Here is a 26,568-nt window from a genome sequence, read left to right on the forward strand (position 1 = left end):
TTCCACACTGCAGCGGCAATAGAATTTTTTCACATCAAAGATTCCTAAAGAGTCCATTTTAGAGCATACTTAAATGAACAAAGAAGAGTTTGTGAAATACAATCTCTTTCCGTTATCTTAGCAACTTCTACAGCTGCCAGAAAATGGATTTTCAGCTGGCCTGGATGCCTTGCCCCCATTATCAGGTCAGGAGGAAGTTTTACACAGAGAGAGTGATTGCCCATTGGAATGGACTGCCCGGGGAGGTGGTGGAATCGCTATCACTGGAGGTGTTCAGGAGAAGACTTGACAGGGTGCTTGGTTGCATGGTTTAGTTGATTAGGTGGTGTTGGATGATAGGTTGGACGCGATGATCTTGAAGGTCTCTTCCAACCTGGTTTATTCTATTATTCTATTATTCTATTATTCTATTATTCTATTATCTTGCTAGCCTAGGTGCTCTGTGCAGATTGTCCTGATGCAGACTTTGGTGAGACAAGTGCAACTTGCATACGGACTGGATATTCCTGCTTTGTATATCTGAAATTTTGTATGAAAAAGCTGAAGTAACCCCTATGTCCACTGCAGACCAGAAGTCACCAATGAAATGAATAGTGGATTTGAAATGTAGTGAAACACTACAAACTTCAGCAGCGTGACTTTTGTAGAAAGCATGATGAGATAAGCTTGTCTAAGAGTTAAAAACTGTTCCAGTTGGGGGAAAAAAATGAAATATTTTCTATTTTGTTAAAATGTTCTGACAGCAAATCCTTCTGTCAGTCTCAACACTGGACTGTCTGTACCTTTTAGAAAATTTTGACTTGCTTTTAGAAGATGCCAAGAACTAGAGGGCTAAGTGTTGGAAAATGAGGGAGATGCTTAATCCCACTTTGTAATCTCCCATCATATTTCATGAAGATTTTATTTTTTTGCTGTGGTGGAAGAGAGAATAGGAAATGGAAGACAAATTTGCAGGCAGTCCCACCTGAACATGACATTCAGAAAAATGTACCTGGATACTACAAGAATGAAGCCAAATTGACTCTTGTCACTTTTTATCAGCGTTGAAAAGGAAAGTAAATGAGAACCTTACCCTGCTGACTATATTTTTAATATCTTCTTTAAAAAGGCTCTGAGTCAACTTTTTTTCTCCTTTTACAAACCTATTTCAGTTCCTCGTTCTGCACTTGAGATGAGAATAAAATATGTTGTTTAAATAGGGAAAAGAAATATCTTCAAAGTCAAGGCAGCAGTTATATAATGAAAGCATAAGCTTAAAGCTAAAAAAAAAAAAACAACCAACTGTGCATAAAGATTTATTTTTAAAACATTATGAATTGTTGTCACTCATCAAGCTGCATTGAGAGTATATTGAACACCTACAAAAGATCAAAGAACTTCCATATTCTGTCAATTCTGCGTTTTTAGCTTAACTAGTACATCAAATACATTATTCTGTGGCTTTTATTTGAATATGAAGTACAGTAATCAGCGCTCTAAAATTAATCTGATTATGTGGTTTATTTCACAGAAGCCGTTCTGTCTCTTTTTCACTGAAGACGGGCCAAAAAATCACTGCGGGTTTAGGGTTTTTTTTTCATAACTTCAGAATTCAGGAATATTATCTAATAATTATGTTACTGACAGACTGTACACTGCCTCCTTTAAAAATACCCAATACAGCAAAACCAAACAAATTATTTTATCCTACTTGAAAGAAGCAGGATGCTGGGACTGTTAAATTACCGAAGAATTAGTAAAAGCCTAATCTTTGTCATGAACAATTGTTGAAAAAAGGTGCAGGTAAGGTAATTTCCTTCTATATTATTTTCACAGTATCACCAAGGTTCGAAAAGGCCTCAAAGATCATCAAGTCCAACCTGTCACCACTGACCGCATGGCACCAAGTGCCGCATCCAGTGCCTTCTTGAACCCCTCCAGGGACAGTGACTCCACCGCCTCCCTGGGCAGCCCATTCCAATAGCGAACGGTTTTGGAGGCTTATGCTACAAGTATAAATGCTATGAAAATGCAAATTAATTACTAAAGTATTTAAGATATGCATAACATGCGACTATTCTTTCAGAGGGAAGTTTGCATTCCTAACTTATCACACATCTGGTTTGGTAGCCTGGAGAAGAGGAGGCTCAGGGGTGACCTCATTGCCCTCTACAACTACCTGAGGGGTGGTTGTGGCCAGGAAGGGGTTGGTCTCTTCTCCCAAGCAACCAGCACCAGAACAAGGGAACACAGTCTCAAGCTGTGCCAGGGGAGGTTTAGACTCGAGGTGAGGAGGAAGTTCTTCACCAAGCGAGTCATTCATCATTGGAATGGGTTGCCCAGGGAGGTGGTTGAGTCACCATCCCTGGAGGCGTTCAAGAGGAGATTGGACATGGCACTTGGTGCCATGGTCTAGTCATGGGGTCTGTGTTGATAGGTTGGACTCGATGATCCTCGAGGTCCTTTCCAACCTAAGTTATACTGTGATAATTCCAACCTACTTTGTTTAAAAAGTAATGTGGTGCAGTAATACTACCTTACAGGTCATAAAATATGGTCCAATTTTCATGGATATATTTTACTGCTTGTAAATTAGGGGAGGAGGAGATGTTATTTGATAAAATATTTCCTTAATGTATAGATATCTGAAGTCCTTTATTACTGTGTTGTAGAATCCCTTGCACTACAGTGTCTGAGTCCTACTTACAGAATAACCTTAGTCATGAGGTCTTGGGTGACAGGTTGGACTTGGTGATCTTTGATGTGTCTTCCAACCTTATTGATTCTATGATTCTATTTTCCAATGGTATTTTTTAGTGTTGGGTTTTGGGTTTATTGTTTTATAAATAGGAAGTTCTTTTTAGATCAGCAGTAGTTCTCTTATGTTTAGTTTTCATTTTGCAGGAACTGACATGAAAAATACTTGACAAAATCTTATGGCCTGTTTTATTCAAAACAAACAAATAATCATAATGATTCCTCTGGACAGAAAAGCTTTGGATTGCTTTGCTCTGGCTATCTGAATGAGGAACTGTTCTTCTCTTCTCCATCCAAAAATAAGTACATCTGCTCTTACTGAAGTGGATGCCCTATTTTATGGCAGATAATTTAATTTTATCACAGAATTTAACAGAGTACTTCCTGCTATAAATAAGATTTGAGCTGTTTTCCAGATGCAAACACTGAAACTGCTTTTGCTTTTCTTCTCCTTCAGCAACGTGTTCTCACAAGGAAAAAGATTCTTTCTCTCTCTTTGCTTCTTTTGTGCCCTTAGGTGCTAGTGAAATCTTCAGTTCAAATAGTGCTGAAGTTTGCTTATATTTTCTTATTCCATATTTCTGAAGGTTGCTCCATCTGGAATGGCTAAAATAGTTACTTGCTGTGTGACTTTGACAAGGAGTTTTTGATACACCCTTAGGCTTCACTCATAAGATGTGTAATGGTAATTTACCTTAACCCCTAGCTACTTAGGATATTGTAGAAGAAGAATAGAAGAGACTGTTTAGTATCACTGCCTCATGAAAATTGAGTTGATCAAGTTTGGAGGAGGACTGCTAGGAACCTGACATATAAAGACTGAACTATTGACACCCTACCAGAATTTGGAAAATGGGGGAAATTAAAATACAGCAAATATAAATGAAAACTGCAGAAGAAATTGGTGGAGAATACTCATTTTACCATCTGATGATTTTCACACACTAGAAATATGCCTTCAGGGTAATCTCTCACCTCTAGAGCTTGCAGGTTGCTGATGCCAACCCCAGATCTGTCTGTTCCTGTAGGCAGCACCCACCTTTCCTCAGCTCTGACACCTCTGAAGTGACAGCACCCTCTTTACCTCCCACCCCGGGGACTATGGAAGAAATTGCTTAAATTGAAACAAAAAGCTTTAGTTACCTATTGGGAAATAGTGAGGAGATGAAGAAAGGTTTAACAATAACCAAAAGGGCATACATATCATCTTACTAAGTCTGGCAGTCATGGGGAGGTATGGGTACCTACCCTCTTGTCCCTGATGTAGAACTTATCAGGTCTGGTTTCTCGTCTGTGGCTGCTGTTTTCTGCCTTCCCTGTAGGTCAATTGTTTCAGTGCCTTTCACATTATTTGATCAAAGTTTCAGAGTGGAATCTTATCATACTTCAGTCATGTCATACTGTAAAAAATGTACTTCAAAATAGTAATGTGCTCTCCGGTCCGTGTGAGTCCAAACAGTTACATCTGTCTGTGTCTGCCTGGGGAGGCTAATGCGAGACATAGCTGATAAATATCACTTAGACAGCAGTACTATAGCCAGCCAGTGCAGAATAGACAACTTCACAGCGCTCATGTATTTCACAACTGGAATGTCTTTATCAGGCATTTTTTATTTTTAGCAGTTTGGTTTATACTGTCCTTTTATGTCTGTAATAATGAGTTGTTTCTGGTATCTGCCCTTCAGAGGAATTTCCTTTTGTCCTTGGCCACGGATACTTCATAGAGTGTAGGTAGGTATCACCTCCTCAAATAATTCAGAATACAGAAATTGCCGAGCAGGAGAGAAGTTCAGCTACTTGAGTATCCTTTTCTTTGGCAGTAGACTGTGCCAGATGCTGCACAAGAAAATAATTTGTTCCAAACCTCATCTGGGAACAAGCTTATGCCCTGAAGTTCATCGTTTTCACAACATGTGTCCTTTCAAACGTCGCATTTGCTTTTTCCACTTATGGTTTTAGAGTTGTGTCAGCTCCGTAAATCATCTTTGCTCATCGGTATTTCAGGGTTTTTTAATAGCTTCTGTTTTTCATAGTTTGTACCCTTGATAACCTTGAATGTTTTTGTTAGTTTTTTTTAAGCAGCTGGTGTCCTAGCAGTGATAGTTTCCTACAACAGAGGTCAAGCTTTTAGAGTGAATGTTTTCCTTTCGTGCACTTTGCACTTAGTATGAAGAAGTTTTCCTGTATGCTGACATGTTTCTGTCTTAGGAAATATGAAGAGCCTAAAACATGTCATAGTTGCAAATTCTTTAAGCATTTATGTTGTTTATTTAGACTCTTTTACTCTCTAAGAATTTGCTTCTTTCCAAAAATCTATGTGAATATTTTAAAGTATAGGCAGTATTTCAAATTACTTTTTGCACAGGTGAAATTGTAACTTCTCGTATTTCATTGCAACCCCACAACTGCAAGAGGAATGGTGACCAGGAGCAACCCAAGAAATCTGACTCAGCTCAGAGGAGTTGATATGAGTTTATCTCAGGGTTTACCACCCAGAGTGTCACTCTCTTACTAGGTAGGGACTCAGGGGGACCCCAGTCCTAAATTAGGAGGGAAAAGTCTGTGGTCAAGTGTCCAGTGTTTTGGCCATCACAATTATTTTATAATTTCTTTATATGAAATAAAATAAAATTTATTAAAATAACAGGAATTCAATGTTGCTAGGAGACCCTGCATGACAGATTTCACCAAAGGAAAGTTTAGGGAAATTGCAGGCATAGAAGAGAATAGTCATCAGTGAACATTTGTAGCAAATGCAATCAAATACTCTCTCAGTATAACATCATAAACATTTGACTGCCTAATAGAAGTTCAGATCCAGTCTGGCACATTGACTGTACTAGTATGGCCAGTTTCTTCTGAGACCTCTATTTTTTTTTAATCTATTGAGGATTTTCAATGCCTGCCCTAAGAGTCTCTCTTCTCACTAGATTAAATATTGAGAAATAAAACAAAATATGTAAATATAGTATACCCAAAAGCAAAAAATTAATTTCCAACACAGATGGGTTTCGGGAGGTTCGCTGCCAAAGATTTTAAATTCTTGTGCCAGGGGGCAATTTGCTTGCAAGAGAAGAAAATGTATCCAATTACCCTTATGAAATTATGAGTTTTTCTCCCTAATCAGCCATTCGATGGGGTGTTTGAAATGAAGGTGCAAGGAATGGTGATCTGTTTCTCATACTCTTGAGAGAATGGTAGGCTCAGTGTCTGTTGTTTCCCTATGTTCCTGAAATATGAGGAAAATAAGTGATGTGGATCATAACTTCAGCAAAATTATGCTGCAAGTAAAAATGTGTAGCAGGGGTTTTTCCATATATCCTACAGAGCCATTAAAAATTAACCTCTTTAGGCAAGATGATATGTCCTATAAGGGATGTTTCACTCTGTCCCAGAATCTTCTGGGTTTGCTGACTGAAGTCAGTCCTCTGAGTTTAATATCAGACCTCACGGCAGTCAGGGAATAGTAGGAAAGCAACTGTATCGGCATTTGCTTTGACTCTTCCCTTCCCTTAATGATATAGTTCTTCCTGGGCTTCTCTGTAGTTCATCTATATCAAAATGAGAACATTCCTATGCAAGCAGAGATTCTTCATAGGTTTATTCTGGTAGCAGATGTATAAGTGAATCTGGCCTTCGCCCTGTAAGTCTATGTCTCTCTTAACATTCCTGCTGCTCTGCTACTACTGTGATTTTTAGTACTTTACTACTTTACTAAAAACTCCCTTTTTAGAACTACTGTATAAGCCCTTCTGTTGAAAAGCCAGAAATACAGAATGTGACCATGTAATATAAAGAAAGTTTTCATATTGATTTCTTTGTAGAAATCATAAATTGCCCATGCTACAGGCTTGAGAAAATCACAAAGCAGAGGTAACATTGGTGAAGCAGCTTGTCAAGCTGCTACCAATGCTGTGACCCCAAGCTGCAGCTGGTACACACTTACCTGTCTGTTCTACTCATGGAATGAGAAATATCGCCAAGGGATGTCTGTGCCCTAATAGCACCTCTGATTCTGAATCCTGCAGGGATCAACCTAATTAGACTTGCTTCCTTTAATTTTATCTATCTATCACACATTGTCATTCAGCATGAGTCTCTTAGGAATATTTTTACTGTTAATTAGCAAAACAATGTGGAATCAAAAAGCAGTGAACAACAGTGAAGAGGAAAATATACAGAAGAACAAACAGGAGGGGGAGCAGAAAAAGGGAGCACAGAAGAGAAGGGATGGAAGTCAGACAGATGAGGGAGCCCAAGGTGAAAGGACAAGTGGAGTGCAGAGGGCAGTGTAGTTCTGATAGAAGCTGAATGAGAGACATTAAAATTTGAATAGCAGTTGTTTATTATTTTTGTTATTGTTGTTATTTGACAAACAGTTTTCTACAGTAAGGTCAGTTTGCCTAATTTTGCTGTATCACTGGTTTTGAGTATTCTGCTTAATTACAATTAAAGAAAATGGAATAGAAAGCAGACCTTCAAGTACAATGCACTCAAAAGTTTCCTACTGTATAATGCTTTACACAGGTAGGCCCTGGATAGCCCAAGTAAATGAGAAATTATCTCTGTATTTGTTTAAAGCAAGAAAAATTTAGTTTGGAATGTTATTCCCTCCTCCTTCCCACATTCCTCCTTCTCTGATTTAATTTCACAGGAAAGGTCTTCTATAACTTTAATATTGATCATTGTTGGAAAAATAAATGTGATGGATATATAAAATTAAAATGGCTGGTGACTGTCAGAGCTCAGACAGTTGTCTCAGAGAAGCATTAAAAGTTGAGAAGGAAATCCTTTCTTTTATTAAACTCCCATAAGGTACAGTTGATCCAGAGTACGTCTTGGAACCTTTCAAGTTAACAAAAATACAGCAGAAACCAAGGAGAACTGGTTATTCCATGCATAGCTTAAAGATTGATTTCTTGTATGCTTCTTTATAGTTCATTTTGTCATTTCATTGAGTCTGCTGGCAATATGACTTAAGAGTCTGACAAACACATTAACCTCTTAATAACAGTTTCCCCAAATTCCTTTTTTTCAGGCATTTCTCTCTGATAGGACCAGAACATATAGTAAATCTTGCTTCATTTTTGTTTTTCTTAACTCACCCTCTAAACTTGATTAGTTTATTTTTGTCTGAACCTAATAGGGCATGATCTGTTGAAAGATGACTGGGGTGTTTGGCTAAATAGACAGAAAAGATATTTCACCTGACTAGGCTCACTAGATGATAGCCAGAAAGAAAATTTCCTTTGATGAACAGAAACAAGGGACTTTGAAGCTGGTTTTAATGACTGTATGTTTGTAGCACTTAAAAAGGCAAATTATAAATGCCTTAAAATATACTTAAATGTTGTAAGATCTCAATTTGGTTTTCACCAGTGTAATTTATAAGCAACTTATGAAATCATTTATAACCCTAACTTGCATGTGTGGATACAGCTTCCACCCTTTTCATGTTGTTTAAGCGGTGTGAAAGCTGACTTGCTGGAACGAGTCCAGAGGAGAGCAACAAAGTTGGTGAGGGGTTTGGAACACAAGCCCTATGAGGAAAGACTGAGGGAGCTGGGGTTGCTCAGCCTGGAGAAGAGGAGAATCAGGGGTGACCTTATCACTCTCTACAACTACCTGAAGGGAGGTTGTAGACAGGCGGATGATGGTCTCTTCTCCCAGGCAGCCAGTACCAGAACAAGAGGACACAGTCTCAGGCTGTGCCAGGGGAGGATCAGCTTGGCTATTAGGAAGAAGTTCTATACAGAAAGAGTGATTGCCCATTGGAATGGGCTGCCCAAGGGAGGTGGTGGAGTCGCCGTCATTGGAGGTGTTCAGGAGGAGACTTGATGGGGTACTTGGTGCCATGGGTTAGCTGTTTGGGTGGGTTGGATTGGTTGATGGGTTGGACACGATGATCTTGAAGGTCTCTTCCAACCTGGTTTGGTTTATTCTAAATAAAGGTTATTCTTATTCTAAATATCTGTCAAATCCATTACTTCATCTGCACATGTACCTGTGCCCAATCCCATTCTGTTCCTTTCAGTATTCAAAGAGCAAGAAAAACTTTTGGGAACAGAACTTGGTGGGAAATGAAAGTCCAGATGAAAGCAGTAAAAGAATTAAGGTCTGGAAGAGCTTTTGTCATGTTAGTTTTAAATCAAGACCAGTTATCTTTGGTTGGTCAGTTGGTTTGTTTGTTGTTGTTGTTTGGTGGTTGTTTTTTTGGGAAGTGTTATATATTCACAAAAATAATCCAGTCTTTCTGTTGTTTAAGAAGGCAGTGGCTCCTTTTCCTCAAAAATCCCTCATTTTAAAAAAATAACAAAGATTTTGAAATCAATTAATTGATAGTTGTATAAGAACCAAAAGAGGTAGACATCTGAAGGAGATGTTTGTTTGTGAGACATTTCTCAGGAAAATTTGAGCTGTGATGAAGAAAATCCTTCAGAATTTCTGGAGAAAATCTGTTCTGTGAGTCATCCACCTTCCTGTACATAAATTGAATGGCTACAACCCATGCTTCTGTTAGGATCCAGGGCAGCTAGTGGTAGTCAGTTAATCTGCCCTTGTGACAGCAAATTATTATGAAGTTCACATAGTAGTATATGGTTCAAAAAGGTTTTGTTCCAAGAGAAAATGGCTAGTCTTGCATAGCTCCCTTTGCTAATAAAATTGTCATTGGCTTGTGAAAGATTAAAGATCTATACTCCCTCACTTGGTCTGCAAAAGAACACTGTATTTTTCCTATAAGGAATATGTTTTAAGTGGAATGAAAGAAGTCTTGTCCTTCTTCATATAGCAGCAATTATTTCATGTATGTCCTTACCACTTGTCTTTCTTCTTCTGGCATCAAATTTGACCTCAATTTGGCTCCTAGCAATAATGTGATAAAATATGCATTTGGTAGCAGGTATTTAGAATATCAACTGCTAAAATTCAGAGAGTAAAGCAGATGGCCTCAGTTTATTTCCTGAGTTTTCATCTGCTAATTTGAAAAGATCTTCATTCAGACCTTCTCTGCATACAGAATCTGATTTAGTATTACAGCTCAATCATGTAACAAATTTCCACGGATGATGCTAGAAAGATGCTTACACCAGTCAATAACAGGACTCATTTGAAACACTGCTAGTCAGCCTTTGCCTCTGAAAACCAGGCCTCTCAAGCATAACATGTTCAGCATTACGGCAGAGTGAGAATATACACTACCAAGCTTAGAGACAATCTACTCACATGGGTAATGTAAGAAATAATTATTTAATGCTCATGAAGCAGGCAAAATTAAAAGCGCTATAGAGTGGTTGCTATTAAAAATCTTTACAATTTGACTTTGCAATTAGATTACGTTATCACAGTATTCCCCTTTTACTGACTATAGGAATACCTAGGGAATACTACAAATCCAGGAATGCAGAAATGACATTAATTACTTCCAAATGTCATTAAGAAAAAAAAATTACTGGTGATCTCTGATGATTGTGAAGTACCGATTTACTAGCACAACTAGAGTTTAGGAATGAAAATGATACATTTTAGAATACATTCCTACATGTCAGTTCCAAGTGATAGTACAAGTTCTTACACTTTGGATTGCCTTGAGATAGGTGGGGATGATCAGATTAGGAAATGTTTGCCTCATTTAGAGCAGCACTGAAATACCCTTTGACTTTACTCGACAAAGTTTCATCCTTAGTCACTTGCCAAAAGCTGTAAAGGGAGTAACAGTCATAAAAGAGAGCTCATGAGTACTCTGGTTAGAGCTGTGAGGAATATTTTCAGTGTAATGCAGAATACTTTAAAATGTTCCAGTTATCTGAGGTCCAGAGACCTGATAGTAGATGGATTTTGAAATCAGTCAATAAAGGAATGTATGACATCTTCGAAAAATATTCATGTTTCCGTATAAAAGCTTTAATCTTACTTTCTTTTTACACTGTTTTTTTCCCCACTATTTTATTTCTAAGCAAAACTTGGAAGTCTGGAGTGAAAAATGAACTCAGTGATTTTTCACATCATTCAATCTTTCTTTCATTTATGTGATCACTTGACCATGACTTTTTCTTCTTTTAAACAGACTCAGAGCCCTGCACTTCAGTTCACAGTTTATCCAAGTGAATATTTACCTTAATCTTTACGGTTTTTTTCTTCCACCACTGCCCAGTACAAACCCAGTAAATTCAAGATAACTACGTGGCACACATGCTTTGTGATACGATCCAGGGATTGCATAGTGGAAGAAAAACTTGTAAGACTTGGACATACTGTGTGCTGTACAGTCCACATAAGTGTCTGTACAACTGATTATCCAAGGACAGACACACACCCCATGGACACAGTGTTGTTAACATTTCAGAGCAAGGGTTCAGCTGGCACCCTAAATGATAAAATACAGACTGAAACTGTAAATGTAACCTCCGGAGCCCGGAGTGGGGGATGAAAACAGAAATAAGGATGAATTATTTCTGTATTTTTAGATAGTAGTGTTCATAGTTATTTTTTGCAGCACTAAGAGTCTTTTTAACATTTGGAGTTACCCTATTGATGGTTCCCTGGTATTGCCAAGGCCCAGGCACAGCTGCATGGATGCTGTAATATACTGACAATGCCATTTCTCTCTCAGCAGTTGCCTGCTTTGCAGAATATCTGAGTATTTCTTTGCAGTGGTGATTTTTTGCATTGATCCAGCTTCCAAAGGCTTCTCACTTATTTATCAGAGGTGGCCAAGAAGGATTAGTTCTTCTTGTTACAACTACACTACCATCTTCAGAGCTTCTTTGTGGCTGCTAACAGCTAGGAAATGTCTTTGGGAGCAGTAGCTGATGTGGATGAGTGGAAAGGTAAAAGCCTGTAGTGGTGCTTTGATGGGTGTGGGTAAGCAATTTGTCTTTTAATGTGAGCCCCTGTATTCTCTTTGATATTTACAGTGGTGTTGTGGATGGGTATGGGATTCATTCATCTAAACACTGTCCACATGTCTGTAATGACACTCACAAGGACTTATACTACTGTTTGAATTGACTTAACATTAACATTATAGTAACTATTTTTTAATAAGATACAGGTTCTCACTATACTTAGAGTATTAAATTGCAGATGGGAACTCCTTGGAGTGACACAGTGCCGTGTGCCACACTGGCTGCATCCCTGTTTGCTGCTTGAGGAGGAAAAAGCTCTGCTCAGTGTATTTTAATGCTGCAGCTTGACTTCATTCTCTTTGCTTAAGCATTACTGTGAAATACTTTTTGGGACCAGCGGCAAGTTCATTTAAGTTGGTTTCCATATATTGTAAGTGGTTTCTGGTTGATGTGGAGATTGATTGTTTTGTTGCTAAATACAGAATATGAGAAGTAATCATGGTAATGATATCTGCCAATAATGGCACCAGTAATGGCAGTGTAAACCCCACCACCACACACCCCCATCCCACCCCTCACTCCCCTTAGAATAAGTTAAAACTTTTTTGCATTCTGAGTTAAAATAGTTTTCACTGTACTTTGTTAAGCAGACCTTTAAGGCTGTGTTTAAAGTGACCAAATAAGTAAATACTTTATAGGAAAACTTTATGATTCTGACCTCTGTATTTTGGCTCCCAGGCTATCATTGTGTTTGAGTAGCTTGTCATCTACTTACCCCCAGACTACATGCCAATTTTTTACTGCAACCTTTTTACAACAGCTTCAGAATGAGTGAGAAGGTCAGGATCTGTCAATAGTGTAAGAAGGGCATGATTTTTACAAGTCTCTGAGATTGATGGGTGGTTGCCTTACAGCGCTGCACATCCATCTGTAATTCCTGTGGTGCATACATGGTGGCTTTCAGCAACACACTGCAGCCAAACAGCTGTCCAGCACATCTAGGACACTATGAATTTGTCTGATGCTTCTTGTCAAGTTTCTTATTTAACAAGAAAGGCTTGTGCATATATATATAGATAATAACTGCATGAGTAGTGTGATATTCATAGATGAACTTTCTGTGGACCCTTTTTGTATTTACAAAGTCAAGCATTCACATAAAGAGACAAAAGTTAGAAAGAAAATTTTTCTTAATGTTGTACAGTTTAATTATCTTCTGAGCTATCTTTCTTTCTTTTAGCGAAATGCTACATAGTTACGTTTAGCATGTAACTTCCGTCTGGTTTCTGGTTTCTGTTAACTCCCAGTTTGTTGCTTAAATGAAGCAGGATGTGAAGAGATCCTGTGGATAGGAGTGCAGTGGCATAGTTGTGCCTTTAAAAGCTAATGCTGTCCATAAACCAGAAATTTTCCTGTTTTCACAATGCATCCAATAAGTGATATCCAGGCAGTTTTGACAGTCTTAAATTCAGTCTGCCAAATAATTCATCTCCTCCTGAGTAACTCTAAACAATGGTGCTGACCTTTAAATAGACACTGTATGTTTAAAAAATTACTATGTACAACTGAAAAATACACAGTAGGAAATTTTCAAATCCTCACATAAAAAATTAAGTGCCATGCATCATACTGATGTAAGGAAACATGAGCGTGTGAATGCAATAGGAGCTGAGAAAGATTCATGTTAGACTCACCTGCACACAGCTAGGGATAGCAATGAGTATTCCTTATACTTTCCAGCTGGGACCTATGGGTTTGGTTTTATTTTTCACATTGTTGAAACTGAAGTTGTTCACATTTACCTTGTGTTCTAGCTGTATTACTATCAATATTTTCTGTTGTCTGAATGGTTTGGGGTGTTTCAGCTACTTCTGTTCAGTTGAGAAACATGAATATATTTCTTTCAGCAATAAATGTCAGCATCACAACAGTTTTTGATCTTGGTAAATGATACAGATTGATTTGGAAAAAAGCATTATGTTAAAAAAAACAAAGCCCTCAGTAGGACTGCAAAATTATTTAAGATAAAACACAGATGCATTTGATTTAAAATCATTGTTCATTTTTTCCTTCTGTGGAGATGTGAATGCATAGGCACAGGACAAGTAAAGGAAAGAATTTTTGCATTACTATTTATAAACACATTATAAAACACTTTAAATATGATCTATCTGTAGAATATGTAACATAATATTTATGGGGAGAACAGATGAAAGTTTGGGCCACAGACCAGTAAAAACACAAGTGCAAAGTGTGACGTCCCACTTAGCCACCCCTAGTGGGGAATGGAAGTGTGCATGTACCCACCCATGAATGGGTACATTTTCCCCACAAAATAAAAGTGAGCTTTAACTTGGGAGTGCTGCAGACACTGTCATAAAGCACCCCAGAGAGAGATGCCCTGGGAATGTGCAGATCCTTGTTTGAGATCACAAACCTTGAGCAGAACAGTCCTACCAGAAATGCTTGCAAATTGATTGTCTTTGTGTTTGACCTGTAGCAAGAGCTTGGCAGCTATTTGAAATCCCATGGGATGCTACTTCCAGCAATGTTTATGGTTTTCAGCTGCTGAGAGCATATCCATTTATGTGCCAAGCTGGCTTCCCATTTTTCTATAAATATCTGGATTGCTGTGAGCATCACCCCTACTCTTAGGCATTTAGTACACTAACTAGCACCAGCATTTACACACCATAACGGTCCAGATTTTGATTGCCTTATAAATAATCAGTATTTCATTAGCAGCTTTTTATTGCATGTTAATACATGAAAAAGTAGCTTTCTCTGTCTTTCAACTAATCATGCTATTTTAATGTTTCAAGTAAAAACATTAGCTAACAAACCCATAGGTCCCAGCTGGAAAGTATAAGGAATACTCATGGTAGCGCATAAGACCCTTAATGGGAAGGTCGTGAGTTCAAGCCCGCAGTGGGTGGTAGTGTCGTCCCTACTCTAGTCATGAGGTCTGTGGTGACAGGTTGGACTCGATGATCTTTGAGGTCTCTTCCAACCTTAGTGATATTGATACTGATGCCTACAGATAGGAAGTGTTTGTCTCATGGTAAAAATATAGGAATGCTGGGATAGCACAGAATAGGATTTGCAAATATTGTATCAAAGAGCATTTTGGCTCAAGGATTTTGCTATTCTTGAGTCAAGCAAAGTGTTGACCATTTCTTCATTATTTTATTTGCCTTGTCTCAGATTCTCATTCACTGTTAAATGTTAGACAGAACATTTACATCAAGCAATTTATGTCTTTTTAGAGGTAAAAAATTAAATTTAATTGGACACTGCCACAGCAATTTAGCTACATGTAGCCTACTGCTTTAGCAATCCCTAAAGGGGTTAAGACAAAAAGAAAAGGAAACATTGCATTGTTATCTGCTCAGTCTTCCAAAGCTTTTGGATAAGTTTAAAAGTGTGCTATTTCACAGCTGTCTTAAGTGAAAAGAAGGAGTTTTCAGATACCCTGAAAGGAAAGTAGTCTGGAGAATATCCCTAGAGTATTTTGGGAAATACTCATACTGAAAACCAAAGCCAAAACTCACCAAACATATTCAGATGATTTTAAGCTGGGGTATAAGACAATATTTGGAGAGGCTTCAGCGCACCACAGTAAGATCTATAGCAATATACGCCTTTCAAGTGTGTTTTTTTCCAGTTAGTTTCTTTATTTGTCATATAGCTATTCTGATATAAACAAAGTCTTTCCTCTTACATGGCCAACATTTTTTTCCTTCATCTGATGACTTTGTGAGGTTCAGGGCTAGGATGAGATGCTGCTGTAGTAAAGAAATCTGTATAGACCTGAGAAAGCTGCAGCAAGTAGTTAATTTGTTCCTGTTAGTGTTAGCTGCCATGAAATGCTTGATCTAGCATTTACGTGATCAAACTGGCATCCTCCTCTTCTTTTTGCAGTCTGATTCCCTTCATCTAATGTTTATTGTTCCTAATTAGCTGCTATTTTATATTAATTAGACACACATTTCTCTTGCTCTGTAAACTCTGTGTGCATGACAATTCATTTCAGCTTCCTGAAAGTGGGGGTAGATGAGTATGTTTTCCATCAACGTGGATTTCTTGGGTTTATTGAAACATACTCCTGAACATTTCCTTTCCAGACCTCACACATACCTTTTGATGGTCCTGGATATACAGTAGGTGCTTTAATTTGGTCTTGCCTTAATTAAGAGGATAATGAAAGCAGAGTATGGAATATGTTACAGAAAATTATAGAGACGATTTCAGAGAGGCAGTTAAACATGAGAGGAAAGTAAGCAGGTGAGGTCAGTGTGAGATTAATGGCACACTGTGTGGCATCTGCAATGTGCATTGTTTCCCAGTGCAATGACTGAAGAGACTAAAACCTTACTCAGACGTAGGAACACTCCCTGAGCCCTGAAAGAAGGTTAAGATGCATGAATCAGTGACATACTGTAAACAAGAAATGGAGTGAGACTGCCTGGTTTTGATGAGAGCATTAGGGTGAAGTGATAGATTGAGCTGGTATTACTGAGGTAGGGAAAGGTTTATATCATGGAAGAATGGATAGACAAGGAGATAAAGCAATACTATGCTTTGTGTCAACAAGAAACGTGAAGCGTGTGAGGAAATGCATGGAATTGCAAAAAGAACGGAGGGTTTTCTCACCAGCAAGCTCATCTTTGCATAAATTCTGTTGTTTACTGCTTGTTGTAAGACTTAGGAAACATTTTCTTTCTTATGCTTTTTTAAGTATGCTTTGTTTGAGTATATGGTGCATTACTGAAATCTCAGTTCCTCAAATGCTTAGTGCTTTGAGTCATGCTAATGATGTCTGCAATTGGAATACTGAAAATTATAAACAACAGGTGTGAGGAGTAAGAGGTTCCTGGGCTCTTTAATTTAAGATGTTTGTGCATGTAAGCGTCATTCTCCTTTTATAGTGAGGCCCACACTACAATTAAATAACATACCACTACTAGAATGGATGCATATTCTAGGTTGTTGGGTTTTTTTCTTAAGCTGAGTTTTCAACTAGGACTTGCTATATATTATTTTAATTTAAATCTCCGTGAAGCCTTTTAGATATTGATAAACAGCAATTGAAATATCCACTGTAATATAATGAAGTGATAATCTGAGGTGCTAAATGCATGGACAAATGTATAGGCATCTTCATTATACAAGGGGAGCCGGAAGCACCACCCAAAATAACATTAAACAGTTTCATCATAAGACCTACTTTTCATATGTCTTTATCACTCTTTAACTACTCACACTGAATTTATACATGAAAACTGTCTGCAGCAATCTGAATGTACTTTTTAAAACGTCAGAAAAAAAAATACCCTACATGTCCAGAATGAGACAAGGAGATTCTATATTGGTTTTCTCAAGTAAAATATGATCTGACACCTTATAATGCTATCCTCAGATGTTCCTAGAAGTTGGTAGGAGGAAGAGTTGCTGTTAAATCCAGGGTTTTACTCTTGAATACTTAATATGAAACTCTGAAAATTAAATCCACTTGAAAATCTTCTGGTAAAGTCAGTTTTCTTAGATTTCATTTTTGCAGCAAACTTTGTAGACATGTTATTCACAGTGGGTATGATCGAGCCCTGGAGCCAAACAAGACTTTTCTCGAACTTTTGATTGTGTAGGTTTTGCCAGGAGAGAGTTTGAGTACATGAGCAGGAAAATTCTCCCTCCTGCCCCTAAGCAGAGTGGATGAAACAGCTGATTTTTTCTCTTCTTCAGCAGTCAGTAAATGTCCAAAACCCAGTAAGGAAGTTTTGGAGAACTGGTCTACAAAGAAGTTTACAGTATTTAGGAGCATATGATGGAACTCCATGGTTTTAAAGAAGGAAGTATGTAATAAAAGAATTTAAGGGGATTTTGTTAAAAAACAAACAAACAAACAAACAAATATATTCTCAGTCAAAGTAGAAGGCTGAACTATACCAGTGCTGTGTCAGGGGATGCTTAGGCAAGGGCACAATAGGAGAATGTAAAGATGCTCACTGAAGAGACTCTTCAGTTCTCCAGCAGCTTAGGGCCCAGCCACTCCAGTAGAAAGAAAACTATTCAGATCCCCTCTCTCTTTTATTTTGGTAGCTGAACAGAATTCAGTGAATGAGGCACAATGCTGCAGGAAGAAAAAAATATGTCCTCATGGTTAGTGACCTGGAGAATTGGTTTTCTTCATGCTCCTGACACACAGTAATGCTGTGCTGGTTACTAAATCCACACTTGATAAGGAGTTTACCTTTACTGTGTGTATTCTGGACATCTGACTTGGGACTGTAATAAATACCAGTGCTGAGACTTCACGGCTGCAACTGAAGTAAATTGCTCTACCTTGGATATATAAAGCAAAATATAGCACTAAATCGGATTTTAGATTTCTGGAATTGCATCTGCTGTCTTTAGAATAGGACTAATAATATGTACTTATCTCAGATAGTTGTTATGAATGTGTTATGAAGGACCTAAGTACTGCACTGATGAGTGTCACGGAAAGACTGTGAAGAAATTAATCATTTAGGCTGCGTCGTTTGACTAGCATACAACAAACAAGTCATGACACCATACAGAAAACAGTGGGAGCAAAAACATAATATTGAATAAACATCACCAAGTGATTTATTCCCATCTTTTCCACTGATTGAGGGCATATTTTTATATTTTTTTCTGCAGAAATATTAATTTGGGCTTTTATCACAAAGAGACTACGAACTGAGTTAGGTATACGAAAGTAGCCTGTCTGAACCATGATGTTTCTAATTTTAGGTACCTAATTCTGACAGGTTAGTAATTTGCGCAGTTTCTTTCTGGAATAGGAATACTTCCAGTTCATCTGACCTTGTGGAGCATGGAATTGTTTTATATGGTTTTTAGATATGTCTTGTTTACTATTTGAGCTGTTAGTTTTATCACATATAAAACCAAATCTTTTAAGACTTTACAGTTTTATTGGATGATCGTATGGACACGCGTGTCCTGTAAGACCTTACTAGGCAGTAATAACAGCTTCGACTTGAGCACAAGCCCTATGAGGAGAGGCTGAGGGGGCTGGGATTGTTTAGCCTGGAGAAGAGGAGGCTCAGGGAAGACCTTATTGCTGTCTACAACTACCTGAAGGGTGGTTGTAGCCAGGAGAGGGTTGTTCTCTTCTCCCAAGCAACCAGCACCAGAGCAAGAGGACACAGTCTCAAGCTGCATCAGGGGAAGATTAGTCATGAGGTCTGTGGTGACAGGTTGGACTTGCTGATCTTTGATGTCTCTTCTAACCTTGGTGATTCTGTGTGACATCATGACAGTTACCAGATTTTCTTCTTAGTTATGGGGAAAACACAACCTAAACAAAACACCAAGCAGTGAAAACCGGAAACAGATCAATTTTCAGCAGGAAGATACAAACTATTCTGTTATGATTCTGTTAGAGTCAAGGAGAAACAACAGAGAGTATGATATTCTATCTGTGTGTAGACATGTGTCTTTCTCTTGTGAGTCATGCCTGGAAAGAGAGCTTAACAACTTTCTGGTGTTGTCAGTAAAGCAGCATTTTACTGAGTGGGTCTGTTGGCTTGTTTATACAAGGCGAAGTGTGAATTTCCCAAAGGCCTGGTGATTTGGAAGGTGCTATTTAGATTTATTCTTATCATTATGTTAGACTTAGCCTGCATCATGCAGTGAGGCCCCAGGTAAAATGTGAGCTTTCTCTGGGAAAATCAGGAGGCTGATGACTTTCAGGAGCTTATTTGACAAAATACTCTGGTGAATAGGAATCTAGAGCTGCACTATTTCTTTTTTATCATATCAAAAACCCAATCCACAACCAAAGACCAAAGAAAAGAAGAAAATCAATGAAAACTGTGTTTTAGTCCCCAGCATGTACTAGCCATTGGCTTCACTTCTCTTTGCTCAGCAGTGTGGAACCCTGCAGGGTTTGCACCCTTGGGGTTTGGTTGCCTTTCCACCATTTTGAAGGCAAATTCAGTGAGATGTGGTTTTGGTGTTTTGGGTTTTGTTTGTTTGTTTTCAGAAAAACACAGAAATGTCAAGAAAAACAGTACAAAAATTCTATGTTCATCAGCCAGCAACTTTTACAGTTTTAGACATTTCATTGGGGTCATATCTGCAGCAAGCATGTAAGTTTGTTTTCAAACTGTGTCAACCAAAATTTTTTACTAACACAAGAAACTGTTCTTCTTGTTTCTGTCTTAACTTCTAAGTTAGTTCTTGCTCTTGACTTGTTCAAAAGCACACTCAGCTCCTTGGAGTTATAATAATGTTGATAAACTCAAAGCAGCTATTACGAATCCTTTTAAAATGAGCAACAGAGATTAGCAAGAAGGAAATAATTTCATGGCTTCATTTGAAAGATTATCTTTTACTTTTAATAATGGGAGTTTCCCTATTGTCTCATTACTGACATATGCATTCAGAGTGATATGACATTTTATAAAACTAAATTGTTGAGGCTCAGCTCAAAACCCAGTGAAGTGAACAACAATTTTTATGTCGACCTCATTAGGCTTGAGTGTTCTTGAAAATATCTGAAACTCAAAAAAGCATCCAGCCATAATTTCCTCTTAAATCCTTCTGAACCTTTCTAAGTGAAAGTGCATCATCTCCAAATGAAAGCAAATGCATATTTGTCTCCTTAACAAGTTAGTATTTAAGGTGATTTTTCTGTTGACTATGGAAATCACATCTTTTTTTTTTTAAACTCTGGATGGAATCAGAGCAGGTTGCTGCAACACCTGTTGATACTGACGCAGTACCTTATTCAGAATGATTATTTAGGTGGGCTGTGTGGTGTGAACAGGGTGAGCATTGTCAAAATCTATAAGTGTTTGCAGAACCCCAGGTATTTTGTAGAGCAGCTCAGGGTTTATTTGGCCTAGAGGTGAAAGGCAGGTTTCTGCCAGAGTATTCAAGTTTGCAGCAACAGCCTCTTAAGAGAATCTGAATATAGACTATTCCTTGAGGATAAACAGTGATTCACATCAAGTGCTTTCAGTCACTACTGTTTATATTGTTCTATGTTGTACAAAATACTTAAATATTTAATAAAGCTGAGACTGGGGCCATATCCACTGGCTCCTAAGTAAAGTAAGACCTAGGGCCACTACTTTTACTTGCAAGTTTAAATTGGGAATTACATTCACTTGAACTGGTTTTGCTTTTCTTAACAGAGTCTGAAACAGTTCATTTAATCTTGATTTTCAAATTAGTTTTCCTTTATTTTGGTGGTAGGAAAGACCATTTTTCATTCAGTTCAAATTTGCCCTCTTTTTCATAACAACAGGATAATCCTTTAGCACTTGAAAAGTAATTTCTGAATTAGAGCCTTTCTTTACCACTATGCCATCTGACAGTTTAATCTTCATTGTTAGAATTCCAGATTTCAGGTTGCTGCCATTAACAACTAGTACTCCTGCTCAGAATAAGAATAAATATAGGATGCTGCTTCTGAATACTTCATCAGCGAAGCTTGAAATGTGACCACATAAATCTTTGAATCACTTTGCACCCCTTTGCACTGTGCAAACGTTCTTTATTGTTATATGCAAGCTTCTGTAATTTTGCATATTATTTAATTAGGAATACTGAATGCTTTTCAGTCTGAGTAATCACCAGATCTAGAAGATTTTTTTTCAGTCTTTACACATCTTTGAAGTCAGCATACCTAGATATAAATTTGCAAATATTATTGTAAGTGTATCATTTAAGTTGCAATCTAAACAATCTTCAGTTATCTTTATTGACTTCTTATTTCTAATGACTGGTTATAAATTTGCCTAACATAAGAAAGTGTAGAATATTTGTAGTAGGTCTTAGTAAAGCCACTGGAACAAATAGACTACTTTTTTTTTCACTGACTAAAATGCTTTTCCTGTATCTGGAAGTTATTTACCTGTATTCAATCCGTTGCCTCTTGTTTGATTTCATTTTCTCAAGATATACTGTCTCCTGAGTACATTTCAGGATGCTGCATTTTAAAACAGACTATTGCTTTTAAACAATATTTAAAACGACATTTTTATTAAGTTGACATGAAGCATGTTGCCGAATTGCTTCAAATGATGTTTTGCAGTTTACTGTGCCTTAAGTGCAGCTTGGCAGTTGAGTTTACATGAATATTTCATCCAGAAAAGGCCACGAGTTTGTAATTACAAATAGGCCTGTTCAACAGAAAGAGATGGATGATTCTACAGCTCCTAATTTTCCAAGGAAATGACATCTAGGTGAAGACTGAAGGCAAAGACTTCTAACTGCACAGGGACACATGCAGATGACTTTAAGCAGTATTATATAGGCCTGGCGACTTTTCATGGTGGATTACTCGGGGTTGGTTATGATACTCAGATTTTGGTGTCTTGGTTTCTTCATCTGTGTATCTGTAAAAGTAATGGCTCATCAAGGAGGTAATGCCAGGCCTTCCTGCTCAACCCTTTCATCATTCACCAGCCAGCTCACCCAATGGCTCACTCTGCTTTAACCATTTCATGCTAATCTCTATATGGACTATTATATTTAAGCACAAGGGAGTCCAGATGGACAGTGATGTGAATAGGAGCTTAAATTTTAACTTTCAGAATTTTCCCTGTGTTACAAATTACACAAACACATCATGCATAGTGCAAAAATGCCTGACTTCTCAACATCTCAGGTAACTCTGGAATTGGAATTAGCATGGCAGGGCTTCTGAATGAAGTGGCTACACCTTTTTAGAACTCAGAAACATATCAACATGGTATCATGCTGCTGCCTATTGGTTTAGGTCACTACGTCATGCACACTTTTGATGGATTCTATGATGTAGGCATGCAAATAGCTAAAAAAAGAAAAGGGAACTGAACCAGCAGCAAATAGTAAATTCTTTAACTTGACTCCTGCTCACATAAAATATATTTTAGCTACATGGGAAAATTTGTCCTGATGATTATTGGCTTGTTAAGGTGAAGAAAAGTTAATTTCAATTTATTGGATAACTATGGATAAATGTTCAGAAAGAAATCTTACTGCTACCTGTAAATTACATTGCATTGCATAGGACATGTTTAGCAGGGTAAATAATTGTTGTGTAAACTCTCTGAAATATCAGTAGTGACTGAAGAAAGGAAATCTTACACTTAAATATCCCATCATGCTTTGGTGCATTTAAAAATATTCTTAATATAATAATGTTAAATTGTGTCCAGTTCTGCTCAGTGCTCACCATTGATCTTCTACGCCCAGAAATAATAAACCTACAATTGCAAATATGTCTTTACATACATGACTAAGTCTATTGTAATATTTTATTCTGTTTTAATATTTTCAGCTTGGTTTTACTGTGCTATTTCCTTTACTTCCACTCAGTATAGTCAGCACACATCAGCAAGATTAGCCCCGATGCCTTTGGCGCATTTCTAAGACTGTCCCTAAAGAACCTGGTGAAGGAAGTTCATGTGTAAGATGTAGTGACAGAATGAAGCAGCGTGAATGTGCTGTTGTGATTATTGATTGGGGAAAATGATTTATCCAGGCCAATTTTATCTGACAGCTGTGATATTAATTGCTATGGATATGTGCAATAAGTGATAGAGAAGCTGTATGGTAATGTGATGTTACTACACTGTGTTTGCCATAAACTACTCTACTGTGGCTTCCATCTCTGTTAAAGCCTAAAATGTTGCCCTTGGTTGTACCTGTGTAATTCCCTAGAAGTTAATAGAGCTGTCTTGCATTGGCAGAGAGCTTTCTCTATGTCTGTATGTGACCACAGAGACTTTGTGAAATATTGGAAAAAATCTAAAAAATAGAAATATTTATAATATGGTGAAACTCACTCAGAGAGCACTTGGAAAGGAAGTGGAGGGAATATACCATATATATGTAACAGCATTATAAATAAGGAATAGGAAGTTCAGAGTTAGAATAAACCAGGTTGGAAGAGACCTTCAAGATCATCGCGTCCAACCTATCACCCAACACCGCCTAATCAACTAACCCATGTAACCAAGCACCCTGTCAATTCTCCTCCTGAACAGTTCCAGTGACGGCGACTCCACCACCTCCCCGGGCAGTCCATTCCAATGGGTAATCACTCTCTCTGTGTAAAACTTCCTCCTGACCTCCAGCCTGAACTTCCCCTGGCGCAGCCTGAGACTGTGTCCTCTTGTTCTGGTGCTGGCTGCCTGGGAGAAGAGACCAACCTCTGCCTGTTTACAACCCCCCTTCAGGTAGTTGTAGAGAGCAATAAGGTCACCCCTGAGTCTCCTCCTCTCCAGGCTGAGCAGCCCCAGCTCCCTCAGTCTCTCCTCATAGGGCTTGTGTTCCAAGCCCCTCACTAACTTCGTTGCCCTTCTCTGGACTCGTTCCAGCAAGTCAACATCCTTCCTAAACTGAGGGGCCCAGAACTGGACACAGTACTCGAGTTTAATTCTCTCCTGAAAGAACTAAACAGGATAGAGAGGTTAAAGGGTAATTTTTCCTCCATTGAAGTTAATGGTAAGGCATCCATTAATTTTAACAGGAGCTAGATTAGACTCAAAAGTACTTAACTATGGCAGGGTAAAAGAATGAAGTTATGATTATTATGGAAGAAAATACAGTGTCGAATACTGATAGTGTAAATAGACTGGTATGAAAAGAAGGTGGAAACAAATGTAAAGCATTTTCATTCCTTTAGATTTACATTTAAGGCCAAGGGAGAATTAATAGATCCACCCCAAGAACTGAAAATATAAAACTGAATTCAAAATATAAAAATGATAGTGGAAAAAAACCTACCAAAACAAAACACCAAAAAAATCCCCAATCAAGGATGCATGAATATAAATGTACAGTTTAGATTTGCTTCTGAATTACTATGTCTTTAGCAAATAATCTTCCTAACAATATTTATCCACTTTGTGCATTAAGTATTAATGTTCATTGATTTAAAAAACAGAGTGCCAGAAGTATTTTTGTACATTGTTTGATCATATTCCTAAACCTGGAAGAAACTTGGACTCCAATATTTTTGCCACATCCAGAGAATACACTGCTATAATAGGAAGTGAAATTAAACAACAAGGTGTTATTAAATTAGTAGTGTTTTTAATGCATGTGACTTAATACTGATGCAAAACAAAACCACAGAAAACTATTTTGTGATTCTCTACACCAAACAAAAGATTTTTGCCCCTTGAGTGAACATCGCAGTAAACATTTAAGTATCTGGTTCTATTCACTTATATCTGTTTCAGTACTTCCACTTGTTAATATTTCTTGAAGGATTTTTCCCTACATCCCCTTTCTATTGCAATTTCATCTATGAATAGGATAGGATAGGATAGGATAGGATAGGATAGGATAGGATAGGATAGGATAGGATAGGATAGGATAGGATAGGATAGGATAGGATAGGATAGGATAGGATAGGATAGGATAGGATAGGATAGGATAGGATAGGATAGGATAGGATAGGATAGGATAGAATCGACCAGACCAGACGGGAAGAGACTTTCAAGATCATCGAGTCCAAACCATCATCCAACACCATCTAATCAACTAAACCATGCAACCAAGGACCCCATCAAGTCTCCTCCTAAACACCTTCAATGATTGTGACTCCACCACCTGCCCAGGCAGCCCATTCCAATGGGCAATCACTCTCTCTATGAAAATTTCTTCCTAACATCCAGTCTAAACCTCCCCTGGTGCAGCCTGAGACTGTATTCTCTTGTTCTGGTGCTGTTTGCCTAGGAGAAGAGACCAGCCCCTGCCTGGCTACAACCTCCTTTCAGGTAGTTGTAGACAGCAGTAAGGTCTCCCCTGAGCATACTTTTCTCCAGGCTAAGCAACCCCAGCTCCCTCAGCCTCTCCTCATAGTGCTTGTGTTCCAAACCCCTCACCAACTTTGTTGCCCTTCTCTGGACACCTTCCAGCATCTCAACATCTTTCCTAAACTGAAGGGCCCAGAACTGGACATAGTACTCAAGGTGTGGCCTAGCCGGTGCAGTGTTTCCAAGGCAGAGACTTCACATTCTGATCCATTCTTTTCCTTTTGAATTAATTTCTTAGTGTACATATGGGCAGATTTTCTTTATTCATAGTGAATGTACACTTGATTTCACCTTATCAGAGTCTCTGTGCTTTCATAAATATGCCTTTTCTTGGTAAATGAAGCACTTTTTTTCTTAAAAATGTGACTTTTAATTTGTTCCAAAACAGCCTGTCACAAAAGCTGTAGAAAAGTTTCTTTTTCCCCTATTTCTAAGTGTTCTTCTCCAACAAATATTTGCATTAATACAAATGGAAAAACAGTGTCTTGATTTTGACAGATTGGCTGCACGAAGAATACAAAAACCAGTGATCCCAAAACCAGCTAATAACCAAAACAACTTGCAGTATAGGTCAAGAGTTCTCAGATGATTCACGTTTATTTCATTAAAGAGTAGGAAACTGTCAAACAAATTCAAAGAGATTCTGAAAATGGTAGGTCTGACTCCACTTTGATTTACATTTTACAAAGCAGAGGCTTGCAGTTTGGCAGGAGGAGGGAAATCTGTGTGTCAGAAATACGTGTTTTGCCATTTCTATGAAAATCCACCTGTACTTGGTGAAAAATGAAGCCTTTGAAATCTTTCTGCACATGCTCAGAAGAGATGTGCTAGATGCAGAAAGGAAGTAATTGGTCTCAGAAGCTTCCCTCTTTACCAGTGTCGGCAACTTCTGCTGCTGTATACTGTCCACATCCTGTACCACTGATCAGTTGGCCGTACCTTGGCTCAGAGCTGTTGCTCCCAACTGCAACAGCTGTTGAATTGGTCATGTTTGCCTAAGAGCTGCTCAAAAAGCATCAGAAAGATAGTTCTTATGTGTGCCTTACACATTTAACATCACAATGTTGATTTGGTGATTCTTTTCTTCTCATCCTCATGAATCTGTTTTGTTAAGAGACACGTGTTCCAGGAGTATGCACCGGCAAAACAAGGGCAGGGAGGGAAGATGGTTCTTTAGGTGA

The 26,568-nt window shown here is 38.1% G+C and overlaps 1 protein-coding gene across 1 annotated transcript in view; it reads left to right on the top strand.

Moving 5' to 3' along the window:
- Positions 1–26,568, top strand: part of TENM1 (teneurin transmembrane protein 1) — an 876,004-nt gene that overhangs the window by 464,250 nt on the left and 385,186 nt on the right. The gene's annotated exons all lie outside the window — the stretch shown is intronic.

Source organism: Melanerpes formicivorus, unplaced genomic scaffold (assembly GCF_026170545.1).
Source record: "Melanerpes formicivorus ecotype bairdi unplaced genomic scaffold, bMelFor1.0.p_v2 SCAF_22, whole genome shotgun sequence".
NCBI classification, from domain to species: Eukaryota; Metazoa; Chordata; class Aves; order Piciformes; family Picidae; genus Melanerpes; species Melanerpes formicivorus.